The following is a 14,628-nucleotide window of genomic DNA, read 5'->3' on the forward strand; positions in this document are numbered from 1 at the left end:
ACAGTCGATGTAAGCAACGCAGTACGTACACTGACACTGCATTGACCTAACTACGCTGACTGGGGGAAGTGGCATGATTAAGTCGGCAAAGCAGGTGAGTTACATCAGCGGGAGCCAAATTTTAGTGTAGACGCAGTGTTAGGTGGACGTAAGCTGCCTTGCAAACTCAGTGGTGTAGAGCAGTTACAGAGGTTTACGATGCAAACATTCATTCTAACTTTATACCACGGGCTACAGAGGTTATGGGAGAGATCAATCCTGCAAGCAATTCCACAAGTCGAAACACTCCACACACGCTGATCAGCAGCTGTTTTCACACGGCTAACACACAGGCTGGGTCAAGTTCCGCATTTGTCAGTGTTCAGTGAGGCCTAAGGGCCTGGGCATGAGCAGGCACCTGGTCTGCTAGCGTCACAGGACCCATCTAGCCCAGTACCCCACCCTCTCCCTGCTGCCTCCTTCCCCAAATCAGATCAATGGGGCCAGCCACCCCAGCACCAGCTACTTCAGAGGAAGGTGCAAGAACCCCCTCCTAGTGGCTAATGATGACATAACCAGTCGGGGGGGGGGAGCATATCCCCCTCATCCTGACAGTCAGCAATGGCCTTGTGCCCTCTTTTCTAAATTCTGTCCTGACACCTTTGCTCTCCCCAACCCCCCGCCATCCTTGTCTGAATCCTGCCAGGCTCGCAATGTCAGTGTCATATAGTGGCAGTGAGTTCCCCTGGCTAATTATGTAACTTCCCTTGACATTTGCTTTCACAGAGCATCCCACTGCTCTTGCAACATTGGGGCAGGTGAAGGGGGGGGCAAATAGGAGCACCCCCCTCCTTTCATTATATTCTGTACCTATTTCAGCCCTGCTTCTTTCGCTCCTCTTTAAACTAAAGCCTGAGCATTTTTGTTGGTAAATTGGCCTTTTTCTTGATAGTGTTGTGGAAAAAAATTTGCTTCTTTCTAAACATTTTAGGTTTTTGATGAGCAATTTAAAAAAAGCCTTTGAAAAATTATCCCTCCCTCCCCCATTTCTCTGCCCTTTGTCCTTTTCTCATTTGCCACTGGAAAGTGGATGGGAGGGGATGAACCCCGCCCCCCCCCCACACACACACACTCATTTTGGGCTTTTGAAAATTTTTTGCAAGGGGTGAAAACATAAGGGTTCCACACACACCCCCAGATTTCCAAGGCAGCTCAATTGTGGGGTTGCTGCTCTTCCTGCTGCCCTTCTAGTGCCAGGGTAGACCAACACCCTGTCACACTTTCACCCTTAAACGGCCAGCGTTGCCAACGCCCATCATTGCATGGTGAGCCCAGCAGTGGGTGGGGGGGTGAGTTGGAATGGGATCAGTAACGAAGAATCTTCGCTTTCGTTAGATAAAGTGCCCATCCTCGGCGTGGAGGAGAAGCCCCAGACCTCGCACCTCCCAAACACAGCCATGCCAGAATGCAAACAAATATTAAAATCTTGTGATTTTTAAAGCAAATCTCATGATTTTGAGGCCTGACTAGTGATTTCTGAATGTTGGGGGGCAAGAGGGGAACCAAAGCTGATGGGCCCGCTCGGCCTTCGTGCCATCTCGACAGAGGCACCTGTGTGGGACCCGGGGTGGCTCGTGCCTCCCCACACTTGGGACAGACAATACTAAACATCTCATGGCTCCCCCTGGCAGTGCGTGGAGGGAAAGCCGCTCCCGAGCTATGGCCACAGAGTCAAGGGAGGCAGTGTGGCCTAGTGGGTAAAGCACTGAACTGGGATGCAGCAGACTGGAGGTCTATGGCTGGCTCTGCCACTGGGTGACCTTGAGCAAATCCCTTCCCTGCCCTCTGCCTCAGTTTCCCCTTATGTACAGTGGGGATGATGACACTGACCTCCTTTGGGAAGTGTTTTGCTGGACAGTGCTATGTAAGATGAATAATAATCTTCTGGGCTGGCTAGGGGGCGTCTCTCCTCTCTGGGGCACGGGTTCGAATCTGTCCCAGGGGAGCAGTGTCTGACAGTGGGGGTGGCTGTGGAGAGGGGCTCAGTCCAGTTCCTGTTGGGACAGCACCCGCGTTGCCTGCCGGCTGTGGGACTGGCACGCTGGGGCTACAGAGCCTGAGCTCCGCTCTGCCCCTAGATGGGTCCCTTCAGGGCAGGGCCGTTGGCGTGGGGGATGGGGGTGTGACGCAAGCCGTGGGCTCTGGGGCAGTCGAGCTGGCCCTTTCGCCAGTGCTGGAGTCCCCTCCGCACGGCCCAAAGCTCCCCAGGCCTGAATCCTGGCCCCACGGAGCCCGGCTTGAGGGGAGGGGGGGTTTCCTGCAGCCGCTCTGCCTCTCCGGTACAGCCAGTGGCCTTGGCACTCTCGGGCAAGGCAAGTCATTTTCCAGCCCCCACCCCTGGTGCCACGGGGCACAGGCCAGCCCAGGGCTCTGAGGAAGATGGGGCGCGCCCTCCGCCCCTCTGATTTCAACGTCTCTCTGTCCCTTCCCCCCGCTCCATGGCCCCGTGCACAGCTCTCCTCTTTCTGCATCTTCCCCTCCTGCTCTTTAGGATCTCACCCCCTGGGGTACCCAGGTGTCAAGGAAACCTGCTCCCGGCTGGGGAGCCATGGTTGGCTTTTGGGCCCCAGGCTTCTGCATGGCCCTGGCTAACGAGCCCCCTGGGAGGGCAGCGCTGCCTTGCGTGGGCCCTGGGGCCTCGGCAGGAGCTGCCACAGAGTGCCAGCGGCAAAGCTGCCAGTGGAGGCTTCTCCAGTGCCCTGCAGAGTGGGGGAACTGGGCTGAACTGGGGCCAGCGTCAAGGCCATGGGAGGTAGCAGCCAGGTAAGGGGCTGGGTTCCCCACTGTTGAGCCCTAAGGGGGTGCTGGCTGAGGGACCCTGTGCCATGGTGTTAGAGGGATCGCAGGGACGAGGCCCTGGGGGCTGCTGGGCGTTTGGAGAGGGGTCTGTGTTCAGCTCCCATCTCCCCACACACGCTTCTGATCCAGAATGGCCTGGGTGCGAGACCTTCCCCTGGCTGGTGCCAAATGGCCAGTGTTTGCTGGGATGCTTTGGACCCGGCAGCTGCTCCCTGCACCTGGGGGAGGTTCATCGCTGGGGCAGTGCTGCCAGCCCCAGAGACTGAGGGCCTGGGCCCCACAGCAGATCACTCTGTACTCCACCCCTTGCCCTGCCCGAGAAGGCGGGGAGGGCACTCTTGGCCAGTCCTTGGCTGTCAGCTAATGCCCGTCAGAGCATGGACCCATCCCCCTAGGGACGGGGTTGAGACCCCCAAACTCATGTCACACATAGGCCTGCTGGGCGCTGGCAGTGGGGCAATCCCTTCCCTGCAGGGACTGCGGGGGGAGGCTCTTGGGGCAGAGATGGGACCAGCGGGGCATCCCTGGCACAGCAGGGGAGCAGGTCTGTAGTCCTGGCCTGGAGAATCCGTTATCCACCACTCATTACCCGCTGCCCAGTCGAGGCACCGAAAAGAAACTGTGTGATTGTAGGTGACCTATCGAGTGGCACCTCGTGCGACTCAGAGCGACATGGCTGGCATGAAGGGTTCGGTGAATGGGGAGGGCTGGCTGGGAGCGGGGCACTGACTAAGTCACTGGGCTCCCACGGCCAGAAGAATCTCGGCCCCGGCCTTGCACCACCCCAGGGCCCCAATCTCTGCTGAGGCCTTGCCCACCTCCCTGGCAAGAGGCCCAGCAGCCCTGCTCACTCCCAGGACTAGAGTCACTTGTATTCCAGTCACTCAGTTCATCCCTGGGGTTGAGAAGTAGCCACCTCTGGGGTGGGGTGCAGGGGCTCTTTATACAGGGATCCTTTGCCCAGCACTGAGATGCAGCCACCTCTGGGGTGGGACGGAGCAGCTGTTTAACAGCCACACAGCACAGTAGATTAGGACAAGTGAAGAATCCCACATCTAGTCGCACTGCGCTGCACAGAGCGTGGGGAGCTGGGCCAGGGAGCCAGGGGGGAGGGACAGCTCAGTGGTTTGAGCATTGGCCTGCTAAACCCAGGGTTGTGAGTTCAATCCTTGAGGGGGCCATTTAGGGATCTGGGGCAAAAATTGCGGATTGGCCCTGCTTTGAGCAGGGGGTTGGACTAGATGACCTCCTGAGGTCCCTTCCAATCCTGGTATTCTATGATTCTATGACCAGGCTGCACTGCACATGGACTCCTTAGTGACAAGTGCTCAGGAGCTAAGATTTACAACCCCCAAAATAGCACAAATTGAGCACTATGCTGGGGCCGGCACAGACTAGAAGGGGCGAGTGCCCCCTACTGGGTCCTCCCACCCCACTCACTGCAGCCCCGAGCACCACACTGGGGCCAGCAATGGCTGTGCGGGGAGAGCACCTCCTGCTGAGCCCCCAGCACAGCCTGTGGAACTGGGCTTCCTCTGAACATCCCCCATCCGAATCCTGAGCCGGCCTGGCCCCCATAAGCTCCATCCATGCATAGTAAGGGGACTGGCACACGGAACTGCAAGCCCAATAGCAAGGATTTCTGATGTCTGTAAACTCGGGGCGGGGGAGTGGAGAATTGCTAATATAGTTCCTATTTTTAAGAAATGGAAAAAAACGTGGTCCAGGTATCTACAGGCCTTTTAATTTGACCTCAGCTCTCTGCCGGGTCTGGGGACAAATTCTGAGAGAGAAAGTAACGAAGGACAAAGGGGTGAACGGTAACTGGGATAAAATACAACCTGGTTTAACAATCGGTAGGTCCTGCCAGGCCAACCTGAGCGGTGTCTCTGCGAAGATAACTGAGGTTTCAGACAAAGGAAACGCAGTAGATCTAATCCAGTGGTTCTCAAACGTTTTGTATTGGTGACCCCTTTCGAACACCAAGCCTCTGAGTGCGACCCCCCCTTAAAAATTAAAACCACATTTTTGATATTTAACACTATGTTAAATACTAAATTTAAACCCTATTGCTTAAAATGAATTTACCTTTACTCACTGCTTTTAAATTAAGACTAAAACACAGCGGGTGGCAGGGCTCGGGGCTGACAACCCTGTGTGTGCTCCCGGCTGATAACCCTCAGCATGGCCGGGCTCCGCCTGAAACCCCATTACAGGGGTCAGGGCTCCCAGCGTCCTGGATGCCCCAGCTCAGGGCTCACAGCCCCACTCCTGGTTGGGGTCAGGACTTGCAACCCCATGTGGCAGTCGGACTCAGGGATCACAGCCCCGCTCCTGGCCAGGGTTGGGGTCTGGGCTTGCAGCCCTGTGTGGGGGTTGGAGTCGGGGCTCGCAGCCACGATTCCCTGTCGGGGTCGGGGCTCACAGCCCGGCCCAGGGGTCGGGGTCAGGACTCACAGCTGCACACCGGGGTCGTGGCTCACAGCCCGGCGCAGGAGTCGGGGTCGGGACTCACAGCCGCACACCGGGGTCAGGGCTCACAGCCTAGCACAGGGGTCGTGATCCACAGCCGTGTGCCCGGGTTGGGGCTCATAGCTCCACACAGGGGTTGGGGCTGACAGCCTGGCACAGGGGTCAGGGCTCGCAACTTACAGCCGCGCGCTGGGGTTGGGGCTCATGATCCCACCACTTAACCGGGTTGTGACCCCCAGTTTGAGAACCAATGATCTAATCCACCTCGATGTCAGTGAGGCATTTGATACAACTGGGAAATTATTAGTTCAATTGGAGAAGATGGGGTTTAATATGAGAATTGAAAGGTGGATAAGGAACTGGTGAAAAGGACCTGCAGAAAAGGACCTGGGGTTACAGCAGATGAGAAGCTGGAGATGAGTCAGCAGTGTGCCCGTGTTGCCAAAAAGGCTAACAGCATATTGGGCTGCATTAGTAGGAGCATTGCCCACAGATCGAAGGAAGTGATTATTCCCCTCTATTCAGCACTGGTGAGGGCCTCATCTGGAGCATTGCGTCCAGTTTTGGGCCCCCACTACAGAAAGGATGCGGACAAATTGGAGAGAGTCCAGCGGAGGGCAATGAAAATGAGTAGGGAGCTGGGGCACGTGACTTATGGGGAGAGGCTGAGGGAACTGTGGTTATTTTGTCTGCAGAAGAGAAGAGTGAGGGGGGATTTGATCGCTGTCATGGAGTCCCCGGGCGATGCTCTGGAACTGCTCCCCGTGAAGCCAGTCAGGACTCTGGGGAAGTCTCCTGTCTGTGAGCAGACTGTCTGCAGGACACACGGCTCACACAGCTTCCTGGGTCTGACCTCAGAGCATTCAGCATCCTCTGCCCCTCCGTGCGCTTCCCACAGCGAGTCCACTCAGGCAGGGCTCCTGGGGAAGCCAGAGGGTCCTGCCCCCCAACTTCACAGTCAGATGTGACTCTCAGCCAGCCAGTAAAACAGAGGTTTATTAAATGACAGGAACATGGTCTAAAACAGAGCTTGTAGGTGCAGAGAAGAGGACCCCTCAGCTGGCTCCATTTTGGGGGGCAGTGAGCCAGACAACCACGTCTGCCCTTCACTCCATGTCCCAGCCAGCCCCAAACTGAAACTCCCTCCAGCCCCTCCTCCTCTGGGCTTTGTCCCTTTCCCCGGCCAGGAGGGAACCTGATTCCCTTGTTCTCCAACCCTTTAGCTCTCACCTTGCAGGGGGGAAGGGCCCAGGCCATCAGTGGCCAGGAAACAGGGTGTCGGCCATTCTCTGTGTCCAGACTCCTGCACACACCTGCCCTCTAGGGCTCTGCAGTGATCAGACACCCTTATCCCACCACCTAGATCCTTAAGAACTGCATAGGTGAAACTGAGGCACCCCCATACTATTCAGAGGAAACATTAAGAACAGTCCCACTTCGTCACATCAGCGCCCCCACAACTTGTCTAGGATTTTATCGGTGGTACGCATCGGACACAGTGATGGCACTGAACTTCCGATATCCACACAGAACCGGATCAACTCATCCTTCTTGGGGACCAGCACCATGGGAGAGGCCCAGGGGCTGGAGGATGGCTGGATCACCCCTAAAGCCAGCATGTCTCCAACCTCTCTCTCCAGGTCCTGGGCTATTTTTCTAGTGACCCTGAATGGGGAACACCTGATGGGAAGACTGGCTCCTGTTTCCACCCGGTGAACAGCCAGGTTAGTGAGCCCAGGCCGGCTGGAGAACAGCTGCCGGTGTGAAGGCAGCACCTCTCTGATCTCTGCCTGCTGGGCAGGGGTTAGCTGGTCTGAGAGGAGAATTGATTCCAGCGAGGGGTCAACCCCCACCTCAGGGAGGAGTCCCACCAGGGGATCCTCTCCCTTCTCCTCCCACTGCCCACACCCAGCCAGCCCCAACTTCTCCCTGTCCCAGTATGGCTTCATCATGTTGACATGGTGCACCCGGTGGCGGTGTGCCCGGATGGACAGTTCCATGACATATTTCACTTCATTTTCCTGTCTGATGACCTCCAAGGGGCCGTCCCAGGCAGCTTGCAGCTTGTGCTTCCTCATGGGGATGAGAAGCATCCCCTGGTCCCTGGTAGCCTAGAAGCAGGCACGTGCTGAGCGGTCGTACCAGACCTTCTGCTTCCTCTGTGCCCTGGATAGGTTTCCCCTGGCCAAGCCCATGAGCTCCGCGAGCTTTTCCAGAAAGGTCAGAACATACTCCATCGGGGGAGGCCTTCCCCCCGCACTCGTCCCTCATCAAGTCGAGGGGTCCCCTCACCCTCCTCCTATACAACAACTCGAAAGGGGAAAACCCTGTGGATTCCTGGGGCACTTCCCTGTATGGGAACAGCAGGTGGGGTAAATACTTCTCCCACTCCTGTGGGTGCTGGTCCAGAAAGGTTTTCAGCATCATCTTTAGGGTCCCATTGAACCTCTCCCCCAGCCTGTTGGACTGAGGGTGACACGCTGAGGCCCAGGTGTGTCAGACCCCACACTTCTCCCACAAGCACTGGAGCAGGGTTGACATGAAGTTGGACCTCTGGTCTGTAAGGACCTCCTTGGGGAACCCACTCTGCTAAAAATGGTGAGCAGCGCGTCTGCCACGGTGTCTGCCTCCCTAGAGGACATGGCCACTGCCTCGGGGTAGCGCATAGCGAAATCTACCACCACCAGAATGTATTTCTTCCCCGATCGGGCTGCCCTGCTGAGGGGCCCCACTATGTCCATGGCCACCCTCTGGAAAGGCTCCTCTATGATGGGCAGAGGTCTCAGAGCTGCTTTACACTTATCCTGGGCCTTCCCCCCCACTCTGGCAGGAGTCCCAGGCCCTCAATACTGTTGGACGGCATCAAAGGCCCCGGGCCACTAAAAGTGCTGCAGCAGCCTCTGCCTGGTGCGCCAGATGCCCTGAAAGGGGAATATTGTGGGCCAAATACAACAGTCTGTGGTGGTCCCTCTGGGGGAGGACCACCAATTGCCTCCTGGCTTTCCAAGGTTCAGTTGGCCCTGAACCAGCCCGTTCCTGGTACAGGAATCCCTTCTCCCACAGGAATCTCTCCCGGCAGTCCTCCCCCGGGGATCCTGCACCATTGTGGCCAGCCAGTGCCCTCAGCTTCTCTGAGGAGGGATCCACTGCAGCTCCATCTGGAATTTGGCTGCTGGGTTTGAGGGTACAGCCCTGGTTGGTGGTGCCTCAGTTTCCCCACCTTGGGACAGAGGCTCTGGCCCAGCACTGTCAAGCCCTACCCTCATGCTACGGTGTGTCCCCCGACCCCAGCATAGCCCTATCAACTGCGGCCCCCTGGACCCGCGGTGCCCCCTCTCTCTGGGCTTCCGCCCAGTTGACACCCCGCGGGTTCTGCTTGACTGCCATTTCCTCCATCTTCAGGCACTGAGCCACCTTGTGTCCTTTTTGGCCACAGTAATTACATTTCAGGTCCCTCAAGTCCCATGGGGGGTCGGCCTGCCCCGGCCTTCAGGGGCACCTGTGAGTTGGGCTTCCTGGAGTCCCACCCTGGAGAGGTCTCTGTGTGACTCCCCTTCTGAGTCCCTGATGTAGGTCTCCCTCCTGCTCCCTATCTGCTGTTCACAAACCATCCACTAGTGCCCCTGCACTGCGCAGATCTTTAGGCTTCCGGTCCACTAACCACATCTTAAGGTCTGGAGGGCAGATGTCATACAGCTGCCCCAACCCCACCAGGTTACACACCTCCTCTGCGGTAGTGGCCCCTGTGCCCTTCCCCCACCTACGGAGATATTCCCCCAGCAGATTGGTGACCTCCTTGTAAGTGACACCTGGGGTCTTGCGTACACCCCGGAATCGTTTCCTGTACGCCTCGGGGGTCAGTTCAAACTTCAGCAGCAAAGCCTGTTTGAACAGGTCATAGTCCCCCATCTCAATATCATCCATTTGGCTGAGTGGCTCTATGGCCTTGGGATCCAGCAGGGGGGTCTGATAGTGTCATAACCATACAGCTCAGGGTAGCCTAGAATTCCTCCTTATCTATTGTTGGCCCATTCCCAGCTTCTGGCAAACAGAGGCTAGGTACACTTCAGAGCTTGGGTTTGCATCCCTGCTCATCCTGACTAATTCATGAATTAATCTAGTTCTTTTTTTAAACCCTGTTATAGTCTTGGCCTTCACAACTTCCTCTGGCAAGGAGTTCCACAGGTTGACTGTGCATTGTGTGAAGAAATACTTCCTTTTGTTTGTTTTAAGCCTGTTGCCTATTAATTTCATTTGGTGACCTCTGGTTCTTGTGTTATGAGAAGCAGAAATAGCACTTCCTTATTTAGTTTCTCCAGTCCCAGTCCCAGTCTTCTCTCTTCTTATAAGGAAGCTGTTCCATACCCCTAATAATTTTTGTTGCCCCTTTCTGTATCTTTTCCATTTCCAATATACCTTTTTTGAGATGGGGCGACCACATCTGCACACAGTATTCAAGATATGGATGTAGTGTGGATTTATGTAGAGGCAATATGATATTAATTCTGCTTATACTCAAATAAATTGGTTAGTCTCTAAGGTGCCACAAGTCCTCCTTTTCTTTCTGTTAATGTTGCATTTGTTTAATCACTGTACAGTGCCTAGCACAACAGATCTTTGTCCATGACTAGGGCTCCTGGGCACTATGCTAATACAAATAAATAATAACAATGATGATGCAGAATAGACCTGAGCTCTCCCTCCTGTAGCTGGGCTGGCTCTGCAGAGTTAAGATGAGCAAAAGGCAACAAATCCTCCCCCTTCTCATTTTTGTCACGACCGTCACAGCTCTGATTCCAATACACACACACAGAGCAGGCCAGGTAAGGAGATGCCATTTTTAGCCAGTCACGTTTCAGAGCAAAAGCACATCATGGGACTGAAGTGACAACTTGCCGGCGGGGTAGCAAACATATTTTGTGATGGGCAACCAAATCGGAGATTCAGGTTGACTCTAGACTGTGCAGTCCTTTAAATTCTCTCTTATTTAGACTTATAATCTTGGGGGGAAGGATTTTTTTTTAGATGACCGATGCATTCAAATTGTGTGAATTGCAGTGAAGACAGGAAAGAATCTAACTCTTTGCGTTTTTTGTTTGTTTGTTTTAACTAAAACATCAGGAACCAAGTTCTTCATACAGATCATGAGCCACAAGGTAGGTGTAAAAGTGTTGACCTCTCAGGCAGGTGGAGGGGCTCAGGATGGAGTATTACTTTAAGTGTGTATAAGAAAAGATAACTGAGCTCCCCAAATACATGGCTTAATTTTTCTTGGGAACTGGTTCTTTGAATCCTCTTAAATGTATTGGGAAAAGAGGATGTTTCAGACAAAAATCTGTGGATGTTAGCATCTTGGAGGAAACCTTTTCTCTGTGGAGCACAAGAATACGTGGTTCCCGGTACCCTACATTATACATGGGCCCCCAAGAATAAGCTTGTATCCTATGCCTGCACAGCGTAGCTGTAAAGTCTACCACTTGCTGTAGTGCAGTTGATCTTTGACACTTAATAGCTGTGATGGATAAATTGAAATGACTTTAAAGTTATTTCCAGTGCCTTGAAGTTGAAGCTAGAAAAACGCAGAATGGAAATAAGGTTTATTATTAACAGTGAAGATAACTAACCACTGGAAAAATTACCAACTGTTGTAGATTCTCCATCAAATTTTAGAAAGACATCCAATTTTGATTTCAAAAAGATCTGCTCTAGATCAAATGGGAATTAACTCATGGCAGTCCTATGCCTTGTGTTCTACAGAAGGTCAGCCTAGATCAGTAGTTTTCAATTTTTCTTCATTTGAGGACTCCTAAAAATTTTTGAATGGAGGTGCAGGACCCCTTTGGAAATCCTAGACATAGTCTGTGGACCCCCAGGGGTCTGCCGGTGGCAGGTTAAAAACCACTCCTAGATTATCATAATTGTCTCTTCTGGCCTTAGAAATCTGTGAATCTCCTCATTTTTCGTCTGTAGGGTTGATATTTTTAGGAGGAGAGTGACACTCAGAGACTGGCTCAAAGCGTCCTCCAACAAAGCTTCAGTTCTTTCAGCATCAGTCAAATGGATTTAGAAGCAACTATGGTAAGTGTTTCTTTGCTGGCATCACTTCACTTGGGATTTTGGGTGAGTGAGATATTAAATTAATATCACCCCGCCTAGAATGAGGCCATAGCTGCCCAAATGGTCACTTTGGCTGCTGTGGGATCCCCAGTGTCTCTGTTATTGGGGCAGGAAGAATAAATTGTTATTACCCTGATTATGGCTCCACACCCCGGGGGAGGGGAGGCAGCGGGGGAGGGGCCGGGGATTGGACAGGACGGTCCTGCGGGCCGGACGTCGTTTGCCCACGTCCTGTCCGGCCGCCTGAGCTCCCGGCCGGGGAGCGAACCCCGGCCCCTCCCCCGCAGCCGCTCGCCCTCTGCCCGCTGCTCCTGCCGCGGAGCGTTGCAGCGGCGGGACCGGCTCCGGCGAGCGGGGGGCGGGATTGGATGAGGGGCAGGGGTTTGCGGAGAGAGTCAGGGAGCCGGGGGCGTTGGATGGGGCGGAGATGGGGGGAGGGCAGTCGGGGGAGGGGCCAGGGCTTGCCTCCTTGGCCGGGAGCTCAGGCGGGCCGGACAGGCCGGTCCCGCGGGCCCTAGTTTGCCCGTGTTGGTCGCAGGCCGGGACTCAGAAGTGAGGGTTCCGGGTGCAGGGGGAATGGGACTGTGCAGGGGGTCCAGATGAAGGTGGTTGGGGGTCAGCAGGGGAGTCTGGGTGCTGAGGACTCAGCACGGGGGTCCAGGTGCTGGGGGGTTCAGTGGGATGGGGGGCTCATTTGGGATGGTCCAGGTGCAGGGGGCTAGTCAGGGCATGGGTCTGGATGCAGGGAGGAGGAGCTCAGCACAGATCCAGACGCAGGGGGGGCTCTGTGGGGGTAGGTCTGGATGCAGGGGGTCTCCATCCCTGCTGAAGGCAGCACAGAAGTGAGGGTGTCAATCCTGCAATGCCCCTAGAGCAGCCTTGCAACACTCCCCCATCCCCTTTTGGGTTGGGGCCCCCACTATTACAACAGCCTGAAATTTCAGGGGTAAACTTCCAAAAATGTGAAATTGTCTTATTTTCAAATCCTATGGCCGTGAAATTGACCAGAATGGACTGTGAATTTGGTAGGGCACTAGTAATAACAGAAAGTTTATCACTGCTGTACTCAGTCTCATAGTGTGCTCCATCGCAAACGTGACAAAACCCAATACAAGAATACACCACCAATTATGGGTTTTGCTCACAAGAGTGAAAGAAGCCTAATCGAGGCAAGCATACACTCATGCCCACACAGCAGTCTCAAATAGATAGATTACTCTGCGCTTCACCCCACGTGTAGTGAAGGTTGACGGACATGTTCCATCCAAGGGCTGGCTGCAATTCAGCAAAGGATAAAATAATACCATGTGTAAAGCACTGAAATCCTTCTGGATAAAAGGCACCAGATGATCATAAAGTGTTATCAATAGTCACAACCACACATCTAATAACCAGAGGACTAAACCTACTAACCAGAGTTTGCTTCAAATGATTCCTTTCCTACTCAGTGGAGTCCAAGGGCTGTGTTATGGTGGGAAGGCCAAATCCCACCTCCTTTACTTCACTACTGGTGGAGGAGAAGGGCTTCCTGCTCAGGTGTTGTCCCTGAATGTTATTTGAGACTCACGCATTTTTCTGTTAGACTTGGCTACAAAGTGCCTCTTTAATTTGATGGTTTCCCAGTCTGCTGAGAAGAATGGAAACCGTCTTCTCTCCAAGACACAAACCCATCCCTGCTGTCTTGTTAGAGGGAACCAATACCATTCTCTCCATCCGTCCATCCCCATTCTCTCCCATCCCTATCAGCTGCTTCTTCCCTTCTCTCTGAGTTTTCTTTTTCAGGCTATAGATACATTTCAGCTCAGTGCAGATGGGCAGGGTCCCTGCGTGTTTCTGGAGAGGCTCAGCCCTGGCCCTGTGTCAGGGTCGGGTGCAGCCTCACCTCTGAGTCCATGTCTCAGGGGAGGCGGGGGGCTTCAGGGTGATCTCCCACCTCCATACAGCCAGTGCGTGACTCTTGCCCCTGTTGCTGCACCCGCCCTGCAAAGGTGTGGGGATGACACAAGCAGCTGTGGGGAAGCCGTGGGAGCCTTGGCCAGGACTGCCATTTAGGGAGGGTGGAGGGGCACCCCCATCTCGAGTTCCATACCAGAGGTCTGCTCGTGGCACATAGTCGGAGCTCTTACCTGCTGCGCCATGCAGGTGCCCTCCTCCAGCTCCTGCGGTCTATTTCCTCCACTGCACTAGGGTGTCTGGGGGTGGGCAGGCAAGGAAGAGGTCAGTCGAGGGGTGGGGGTGGGGAAGCACAGGGGCCCTGGGGATGGGGGAGGGAGAGAAGCAGAGAGTCCCCAGTGGTGGGACAGCTTCAGAAAAATCTAGAGAAATTCTGCTCCTAGGTTTGATATTGTTTTATCATCTATTTAGTATGAGCATTTAATTGCATGTCATGGCTTGGGCTTTTTGGCAAGCAGCATATGGAATGCTTAAACCTTGATTATGTATCTTAGATTGTCCTTACAATTGGATGTTTCTGAAGACCTTAGATTGAACTGCTACTGTACATAATAGAGCCATGATAAGTGCATATTTTGCTCCACTTTCCACATTTTAAAATGTGTCTAGATTAGGAAAAATTGTCAGGGTTAGGTAAACCTCCTGTAGATGCAAGGGTGTAGTTTGTGGGGTGGGAGGGTTGCCCCTCCTCCCCAAACTGCAGGCCTCGACAATTGTGGAATTTGCACACACACCCCCCCATGCAGAGTCTTGTTGGCCTGACTGAAGCTGGCCCCGCATATGTAGAAGTCAAACTATGCCTATGTGTAGACCTTTTACCTCCAGTGAGCTGGTTGACGTTGATTGCCGAGTACTCCTAGAATTAACCCACTAAAAATTCTACCAACGTTACCAGCAAATGAAAAGGATATCATTTCAATCCCATGGTATTCTTATATTCTAGCATTGATTAAAAATCCTTTTGTTTCAGATCAGCCCAAATGAAATTGAAAGATTTTCAGATTTCCCATTGTCAAACAAAACACTGAAAGGTAAGTACACCAACAGTTCTTCGGAAAGTATTTGAATAAAAGACCAATTTTCATCAGTCTTCTTCATTGGCTGTTTCAGGAGGTTTTGTTTTTAAATATCAGAGTTCCAAGATAATGTTGCCACCTGCAGGATTTTTCCTTATGGGAAAATGTATCATTATCCAAGGCAAAAAGTAAGAATCTTTTTTTTTCTCTCCCAAATACTAGGTTTGCAAGA

Source organism: Natator depressus, chromosome 20 (genome assembly GCF_965152275.1).
Source record: "Natator depressus isolate rNatDep1 chromosome 20, rNatDep2.hap1, whole genome shotgun sequence".
NCBI lineage: Eukaryota > Metazoa > Chordata > Testudines > Cheloniidae > Natator > Natator depressus.